Source organism: Macrobrachium rosenbergii, chromosome 55 (genome assembly GCF_040412425.1).
Source record: "Macrobrachium rosenbergii isolate ZJJX-2024 chromosome 55, ASM4041242v1, whole genome shotgun sequence".
NCBI lineage: Eukaryota > Metazoa > Arthropoda > Malacostraca > Decapoda > Palaemonidae > Macrobrachium > Macrobrachium rosenbergii.
The window spans coordinates 86744230-86754229 of record NC_089795.1 but is presented as its reverse complement, the minus strand read 5'-3'; the positions used below and the strand labels follow the sequence as shown (position 1 = coordinate 86754229).

General features: G+C 40.4%; 1 protein-coding gene across 28 annotated transcripts in view; it reads right to left on the bottom strand.

The window, feature by feature from the left end:
• LOC136835601 (disintegrin and metalloproteinase domain-containing protein 23-like) overlaps nt 1–10000 on the bottom strand; it is a 546464-nt gene that overhangs the window by 421896 nt on the left and 114568 nt on the right. The gene's annotated exons all lie outside the window — the stretch shown is intronic.

The following is a 10000-nucleotide window of genomic DNA, read 5'->3' as shown; positions in this document are numbered from 1 at the left end:
TATTTGCTACTATGCAGGGTTGATGATTGATTTATGGTTGCTCTATCTGGCGTCGCAACATCCAGGTTACTGACGTGTAACCTACGTACAAGAAGATACTTGTTGGTGTATTTATAATGAAATGTTTTATATACACAAATTTAATATATTATAAATATATATATATATATATATATATATATATATATATATATATATATATATATATATATATATATATATATATACACACATTACATATACATATATTTAATATACATATGCATATATATAATGTATACATATACATATGCATATACATAAATCATTCTCTGCCTACGCAAGCGTACGAGTACTCAAAATTCTCGAGGATTTTTCCCATAACTCAAGGCACTCTGTCTCTTTTACCAGGGCGTAATTCCTCGAAGGTTGTAATAAATTTTTGTTTTCCAATTGGCATTTCCAAAGACCTGGAACAAAAGAGAGGCGGGGGGAGGGAAGAAAAGTTTATTTATTCTCTCTCTCTCTCTCTCTCTCTCTCTCTCTCTGGGGAAGAAATGATTATGCCTTCTCTCTCTCTCTCTCTCTCTCTCTCTCTCTCTCTCTCTCTCTCTCTCTCTCTCTCTCTCTCTCTCTCTCTCTCTCTGCCGAGGCCTAACATCTAGAGAGAGAGAGAGGGAGAGAGAAATGTTTCACACAATGTCACACAAACTGTACGGTGTGTGTGTGTGTACGAGTATATGAGAGAGAGAGAGAGAGAGAGAGAGAGAGAGAGAGAGAGAGAGAGAGAGAGAGAGAGAGAGAGAGAGAGAGAGAGGAATGTTTCACACAATATCACACAAACTGAATGGTGAGAGAGAGAGAGAGAGAGAGAGAGAGAGAGAGAGAGAGAGAGAGAGAGAGAGAGAGAGAGAGAGAGAGAAATGCTTCAGATAATATCACACAACCTCAAACTGTATGGTATACGTGCGTGTGTCTGTGTCTCTGTGTGTGTTTGAGAGAGAGAGAGAGAGAGAGAGAGAGAGAGAGAGAGAGAGAGAGAGAGAGAGAGAAGAGAGAGCCTCCTCCATAAAACACCTTCCCAGAACTGGCCTGGGAAGGCAGCACATGAGCCAACGACTGGAGGTTAACTTCACCTTTAATCTCGGCGTTTGGTTCTAGCCTATGAGAGAGAGAGAGAGAGAGAGAGAGAGAGAGAGAGAGAGAGAGAGCAAGTGTTAATAATTTAGGTAATCAATACACAGGATAGACGAGATGCCTGAAGATGGAGGAGATGGTGATGATGATGATGATGGTATCAAGGAAACGATGGTGATAGTGAAGAAATAAAGATGGCGACAGGGAGGAAAATATGAAGATAGTGAGAGAAAGAGAGGGATGATAGGAAACGATGGAGATAGTGAGAGAAGATGATGCAGGGGAAAGAGGGAGGAAGATAGTGTGGAGATAGTGATGATGGTAGCGGGGAAAAACTGAAGATAGTGCGAAGATAGGCGTACGGCGATGATGATGATGGATACGATGATAGTGAGATAAGATGGTGAGACGAGGACAGCGAGACTGATGGTGAGGAGAGGTCACTATAGAGAGGTATATAATGAAAAGAAAGAAGGAAAACGTGGGGCCCAGATCCCAGAGGATGCGACAGAAATGCCTTTCGGTTTGAGAGAGAGAGAGAGAGAGAGAGAGAGAGAGAGAGAGAGAGAGAGAGAGAGAGAGAGAGAGAGAGAGAAAACAACACTTAGTTATCGAGAGAGATGGGAGAAACACTTAGTTATCAAGAGAGAGAGAGAGAGAGAGAGAGAGAGAGAGAGAGAGAGAGAGAGAGAGAGAAAAGAGAGTTAGAGAGAGATGGGGGAAACAACACTTAGTTATCGAGAGAGAGAGAGAGAGAGAGAGAGAGAGAGATGGGGAAAACAACACTTAGTTATCGAGAGAGAGAGAGAGAGAGAGAGAGAGAGAGATGGGAGAAAAACAACCCTTGGTTATCGAGATTCTAATCTTTCACAGGAATGGAGGCGAATACGAGAAGAAAAAACTCAAAAGTAGATTTTGTCATGACCTCAATGTTAAAAAACAAAAAGCAAGAAGGAAGGGAGTTACCCAACAGGAAGACTGAAAAAAAGATTATGAAAACTAAAGAAGAAAAACGACGACAGAAAAGAGTAAGGGAGAATGACTGATAACGAGTAAAACAACATACGCGGAATTCGAAAACAGCTATCCTGGATTCCTAAAATATTTCAACTAAAATTTAACAAGTTAAATAACACAATCCACATTCAAACAAAAACTGGCAATAATCACAACTTCTTCTTCTCAGCTTAATCCTTAGTCTGGGTCGCTGTTTTTAACAGGCCTATTCTAAGTGTTTCCAACTGTCACTAAACGGCGCAATTGACGATTTTTTTTTGGCATATACGGACGTATATCTTATATATTTAAACAGGCTTGGGAAACTGCTAGTAATCTCAGCATTTTTAATCTCAAATCAGATATCCTATGTAGGAACTGTAGGACTTCAAAATCTGGCCAAAAGGGTCTCGAACTTGAAGGGAAATCCTTAAACCTCAGCATCTCCTCCAACTTACTTCCTCCTCCTCCCTCCAACTTCCTCCTAAGACTCTTCCTCCCCCTCCTCCCTCCAACTTCCTCCTACAACTCTTCCTCCTCCTCCAACTCTTCCATCTTCTCCCTCCTCCTGTTTTCTCCAAAAATCTTCCTACTCCTCCCTCTTCCAATCTCCTACAACTTTTCCTCCTACTCCCTCCTCCTCCCCTCCTCCTATTTCCTCCAAAAACTCTTCCTCCTCCTCCTTCTTCCAACCTCCTCCTACAACTCTTCCTCCTCTTCCTTCCTCCAACTTCCGCCTACAACTCTTCTTCTTCCTCCTCCTCCCTCCTCCAACTTCCTCCTCCTCGCCCCTCTAACATCCTCCTACAACTCTTCTTCCTCCCTCTGCCTCCTCCAATCACCTCCAACAACTCTTCCTCCTTCTCCCTCCTCAAACTTCTTCCTAAAACCCTTCCTCCTCCTCCTTCCTCCAACTTCCTCCTACAAGTCCTCCTCCTCCCTCCCTCTCATTTCTATTTTCCTAAAACAGAGGAAGCAGCAACATGAACGGAGAGAGAGAGAGAGAGAGAGAGAGAGAGAGAGAGAGAGAGAGAGAGAGAGAGAGGTGAGGGGGGGGGGTCTCTGATTGATCTTCAGACCAAGAGGCCATCAATCAGAGGATGGAAATTGAAAAGCTATCGGTGATTAATCGATGCATCGGAGCTCTTGCTTCTTAAATGATTATGATTAATCACAGACGCAAACAACATGAAAAACATGAAAGTAAAAAGTATATAATAAAAAAGGAGCGATTTTTCTGAAAACAAAACTGGTTTGCCCGGATCACTCTCCGAGGTACCTTAAATTCTCTTGCTTTGTATACGTATGTATGTATGTATACAGAGACATATATGTATATATATGTACATATATCTTCTTGTTTCCTATTTTTTCAGTTTAGTTTTTTTTTTCCTCTGCAAGAATTTTTATAGCAACACCATCATCAAATTTATCGGGGCTGAGAAGATGATTCTCTTGTTTAGAGTAGTTTTTATCACTTATACTTGAACTGACAACTTACAAGAACACATATACATATTTATATAATATATACTATATATATATATATATATATATATACATATACATATACATATAATCTATAAGATGTGAGCTGACGTATGGACAGTAAGAAATTACTTAAAGCAGAAGCATAATTTTTTTAGTCTAGATAATTCTGATGAGATTATCAAAATTTCTTATAGAGAAAGAAAAAAAAAATAAACAAGAAAAGTCACAAGCAAACATAAAAGAGCCGAAAGCCTCTGCCAAAAAAAGTTGACTGAGCAACAACGGCACAGCAAATAGAAACACAATTTGTACACCCAGCTCGCTACACAAGGACCAAAGCTAAAAGGGAGAGAGAGAGAGAGAGAGAGAGAGAGAGAGAGAGAGAGAGAGAGAGAGAGAGAGAGTCAAGGGGACTACGAATTCGAAAGAGATTAAAAGAGAGAGAGAGAGAGAGAGAGAGAGAGAGAGAGAGAGAGAGAGAGAGAGAGAGAGAGAGAGAGAGAGAGAGAAAGTATTAGCACTAATGGGGGAGAGGGCTAACCCCAACAAAGTCTACGGTCCCTTCTCTCCCTATTTCACTACACCTCCCGGTACCGATTGCCATCTTGGAACGCCCAAGTTCCAGCAATTAGGAAGAAGTAAGCCGTTCTTCCTATTCTCAGCAATCAGGAGGACCATCACCACCACCTTCTCCTCCTCCTCCTTCCCCACTTCCGAAGGAGGTCGTTTCTCCTAAGTGTTATTTTAGCCCATAAACGAGGGAGAAACATCACTTCGAAGCCATACACCTATGGAAACAGGGGCCAGGTGTGAGGTTCTTGTCTCCAGTTCACTTATTCTCCCCAGGGAATAATACTGAGAGAGAGAGAGAGAGAGAGAGAGAGAGAGAGAGAGAGAGAGAGAGAGAGAGAGAGAGAGATGTGTAAGTCAAGGGACGCTGGTATGTATGGGGAAGTACAGCTGAGTGGCTACAGGGTATGCAGGCGCCCATAGAATCTGACGGACCCTGTGTATATGGGAAAACTTCTTAATTGAACTACCATCTCTCTCTCTCTCTCCCCTCTACCATCACTGCCAGTAACATCATTGCTGTTGCATGGTCTTCGTATATAATGTAAAATAGTAGCCAACACATCTTTTATTACCAATTTACCTTTGGTCGTGTTATGCAACAACCAATAAAAATGTATGTTGCTTAAAGTTACTAAAAATATAACATTTAAGGTCAAAACTGATCATTGCAAGTTTATTCTGAGCACGAAGAAGGAGCTGAGCTAATTCGAGAATGAATTTCCCAATGCTAACGAAAAAGCTAAAATGTTTTTTGGAGTTACATTGAAGATAATTGGTCGCTGAATGAAACATTTAACTTCAAGTAATCCAGAGTACCTTGTAGGTCCTAATTTCTCTTCCAGTTGTGAGAAAGAAAACATCAACTCTTTGCTTTCTCCTCTACTCCCGGAACATTGAGACAGGTCTGACACCCCATAAAAAGACAATCCTAAGAAACTCTTGCTCCGGTTTGAGGTTATTAGCTAACTCGAAAAAATCTCAATCAGGAACCACACACAGACTTCTGTCTCATCTTTTATCTAAATCTCGAATGACCATTCCCTCCCAAACAAACAAAACTCAGACAACTTTCGCACGAAGAAATTGGAATTAGAACAAAATTTAGGCCAAAGGCTAAGCGCTGGGACCAATAAGGTCATTCAGCGTTGAAAATGAGACTGAGAGTAGAAAGGTTTTATTAAAGGTGTAACAAGAGGAAAACTTCGCAGTTGCACCATGAAACAATTGTTAGGAGACGGTGGAAGGTAAGATGGAAGCAAGAGAATATTATTATTATTATTATTATTATTATTATTATTATTATTATTATTATTATTATTATTCAAATAATGAACCCTGCTCGTAGAGAAGACCCTGGGGCCACTGACTTGAAATTCAAGCTATCAAAGAATATGGTATTCATTGGAAAGAAGTAACAGAAGGTTACTTATTCGAAAAGAAAAAATAAATTTAAACGGAGGTACAGTATGAACCTTGAGTAATGCCTACAGTGCACCGTGTGAGGTGCACTGACGGCTCTATACCCCCTCCCCCCGCCCCCCCAACACACAGGGGGTCGCAAGAAAGACGAAATGACGGCGGAGAATCCACCGTCACCAAAAACCACCTGACGGAGACATGAAATCGGCGGAAGGTTACAATACCGCCCCGACCCACGACTGCCTGAATGCCTTCCTTGCGCTGATGTGAGTTCCTCCCGACGACGAGGGCTCTTCCCCTGCGCCTTCCGGGTGTTTGGGTACGATGGATACGGAACGGGGCCGCCGAACGATTCATATAATATCCCCCCCCAACCCCGCCCCCGGCCTCGCCCCCTACCAGATGGCGAAACACTATATTGCCCTGGGACGAAGCCTTTCACGAATTATGTTTTATTGCTGTTGCTGTTGGTGGCAGGATTCTGGATTCTGACATATGTCCGTTAGTGGCATCTCTCTCTCTCTCTCTCTCTCTCTCTCTCTCTCTCTCTCTCTCTCTCTCTCTCTCTCTCTCCCTAGGCTGAAGCATTTCAGCCTATGTCGTCTCTGGGTATTTCTCTGAATGAATAATTCAACTGTCTCAGCTTGACGTGGATGAATGATGTGTCATGCCCTAGTGGTATAGCAATTTGACTGCAGAAATAGACATTTTGCGTATGAATACATTTGCAAATACACGATTTATTTATTTATTTATTTATTATGTCTCCCTTTAAGGTATCTTCATGAATATATATATATATATATATATATATATATATATATATATATATATATAAATAAATAGATAAATATATACATAATATATATACATACATACACATATTTGTATACATACATACATACATATATATATACACACACACATATATATATATACTTAGATTTTTACATTCAGATAAAATATCACACAAAGCATAACGATGAATGAAAGAAAACTAAAAGATACAAGTAATGCAATAAAGCCTATGCCCAACGAATTCTCGACTATATATAAGCATAAAACAATAACGCAATACAAGCTATGGCTCCACGCAAACGAATTTCAAACCTTTTCTTTCAAGTGTTTCCAATTTGTTCCTCTGTTTCAATTCCCCGTGTGATTCCTCTTCACGTCTCATATTCCTATTACTACTAACCCTGCTGCTATTCATACTCCTATTTACTGCTGGAAATAGCCCTGGCATTAATAAAAAAGAATGAACAACAATAAAAACTCGATGCCTGTGAATTCTACAACGATCAAGAGGGGACAAAAATATTAAATGAAAAAAATATTTCCAACAGAAAAATGGAAATAAAAAAATAACAACATGCACGTTTTGGGCAGAGAGCGAAGGGGGGCTGGGTGGGAGATGGGGTGGTTTTCCAAGCCCCTCCCCCCCCCCCCCCCTCCACAAGGCAAAAGTTTAAAACCCTCCCTTAAGGAAGATTCCGGGGAACTTTATAGAGCTCGATAAGCGACTCTCCCGTCAACCCCTCCCCACCAAATCCCTCTACTCCCACGGTCGTCCTCCTCCCCAAGGGTCCTCCCCCCCCCCCCAACCCCTACCTACAGCAGCAACGCCGCAGTCTTCCCTTTCCTCCGCCTGACCTTATGAACGATGAGGTCAATGAGATAACCGTATTTTTCCCCCCAACTCCCGCCGGAGGAGGAGGAGGAGGACATGGGGGGGTGGGGGAATGGGAAGAAGAACGGATGGAATAAACAAGGGGGAGAAGAGGGATGGGAGATGCGAAGGGCTTCTCTTCCCCCAACTCTCGAGGAATGAGGAATGGGAATCGGGGAAGTTTCCTCCCCCTGAAGTTCCAGAGGAATAACGCAATGCGCAAGATGCGTAGCGTGGCACAGTTACAAGATCGCAAACGGTACGAGAAATAATATTGTAAAATTATGACGGTAATTAAGGAACTTTTAAATAAATATAATATACAGAGCTGCCAAATATTAGAAAAAAAACTGAAAATAAAGAACAATTATGATATAATTCAAATTTTTGCTAATTATAAAAAAAACCACTCAAAATGTGAGAAAAGATGGTTAATATAAAAACAGAAGATAAAACGATTAATGATGAATGTAGACAATAAACTGGATAATAATTCCGTTCAGCGAATCGAAATATACGATGATTATAAACTGAAGAGAACAAGTAAATAATGCGCCGAAATTTCTTCGGCGCAATCGAGTTTTCTGTACAGCGTATAATCAAGGCCACCGAAAATAGATCTATCTTTCAGCAGTCTCGGTATAATGCTGTATGAGCCGCGGTTCATGAAACTTTAACCACGGCCCGGTGGTGGCCTGTCCTGTATTGTTGCCAGAAGCACGATTATGGCTTACTTTAACCTTAAATAAAATAAATACTAAGGCTAGAGGGCTGGAATTTATTATGCTTGATGACTGGACGGTGGATGATCAACATACCAATTTGCAGCCCTCTAGCCTCAGTAGTTTTTAATATCTGAGAGCGGGCAGAAAAAGTGCGGCCAGAATAAAGTGCGGACGAACAGACAAAGCCTGCACAATAGTTTTCTTTTACAGAAAACTAAAAATGAACTTTTTGCAATTATCCTGATCTGAAACCTTGAAATAATAATAATAATAATAAACGTTAGGAAGGTTTGAGTATTTTTAAGCATATTTTGTTACACGTTTTGGCAGCATCAGAGTTGCTGATTTTACACAGAATCTTTCCTTATAATAACTCTCCCTATAATTACTGACTTTATTTTTATTCATTTTTATTTTTATTTATTTTATTTATTTTTATTTATCGTGGGACTGCATCCTCCTCATATGGAACAGTCCCCCCTTTCCCCAACAAGGCCCCTCCTACAGAGAACCTGAAGAAGAAGGAAGTCGTCTATAAATTCCTTTTAACGCCTCTCACGCCACCTACAGGAGGGAACCATTCATAAATGTTACAGTCACGCCCTTGGCGGCGCCCTTACAACACGGAAGTAAATCAAGACTATAATTATTATAGACAGTTCCTAGACCACCATCTCCTTCAGTGTCCTAAACGTTACTCAACAATTCCTTGTTTTCGTCACATCTTTCCACAGGATAAGTAAGAGACACGTTGAATTAAGGAATGGAATAAAAAATTTAGGACAAAGGCCAAGCGCTGGGACCTATGAGGTCATTCAGCGCTGAAAGGTACACTGAGAGTAAAAAGGTTTGAAAGGTGTACCAGGAGGAAAACCTCAAAGCAGTTGCACTATGAAACAATTGTTAGGAGAGGGTTGAGGAAAGTAAGATGGAAGGAGGAAATTATGAAAGGGGGTACAGTAGTGAAAAGGAATGAAAGGGGTTGCAGCTAGTGGCCGAAGGGACGCTGTAACGAAGTGCACTGACGTCACTAACCCCGCCCCCTCTACGGGGCCTCCCAGCTACTTAACAGGTAACTTATACCAACCAATCGCCAAGTGCGTCATGTGTTGACCAATCCACGGCCGGCTACCTAACCCCGTTCCCACACCTGAGCAATGTATGTATAATGTATGTATAATGTGCCTGACATGATCACTGGAACTCGCTCTCTTTTTCCCACTGATAAAGTAAAGAAGTAACTTTACAAAGCCTTTAGTTCTAGAGCAAATTAAATGAGTATATGTCCTCTGGGGATTTGCTTTATAAGCTTCTTAACTAAGAGAAACGAACCATATCCATATGAATCTATGTGAAAACAGATGTTTTGATGGAATATAGCATTTAAAAATAACACTAATTAGGTCTTTCTCCTCTAGATCGAGAACGGGATATGCTGTATATCAGGTCCACAATAATATTCAATGGTATTCTTGTTGATTTTATAAAAAAGTTACAAAAGCTTTCGAACCCTGTCCTGGGTTCATTTTCAGTCTAGTTAGACTGAAAATGAACCCAGGACAGAGTTCGAAAGCTTTTGTAACTCTTTTGTAAAATCAACAAGAATACCATTGAATATTATTGTGGACCTGATATACAACAATAACAATATATATCACAGTCGAATACATAGTCGAATGGTAAAAGGCAAAATAGATAAAAAATGTAAACAAAAAGGTCGCGCCATCAATATAAACACAAAGATAACGTGATTCTCATAACCAAAGAAAGATAAAGGAATTAACATGACACAAACATAATTAACACAAATAATTAATAAAAACAAATAATAAAGAGGTTAACGCTAACACAGCAGCGGTACTACCACACCAAGACTGTACTTCTAGTTAAAAAAAAAACTTTACAAAATGAAAAGAATTATATACAAAAAATTGGAAGAGATAAAAAAAACAGAAACATCCATCTTGGAGCTATGCCAAGGGAATGAATACGGGAGGTCAACAGATGGAGA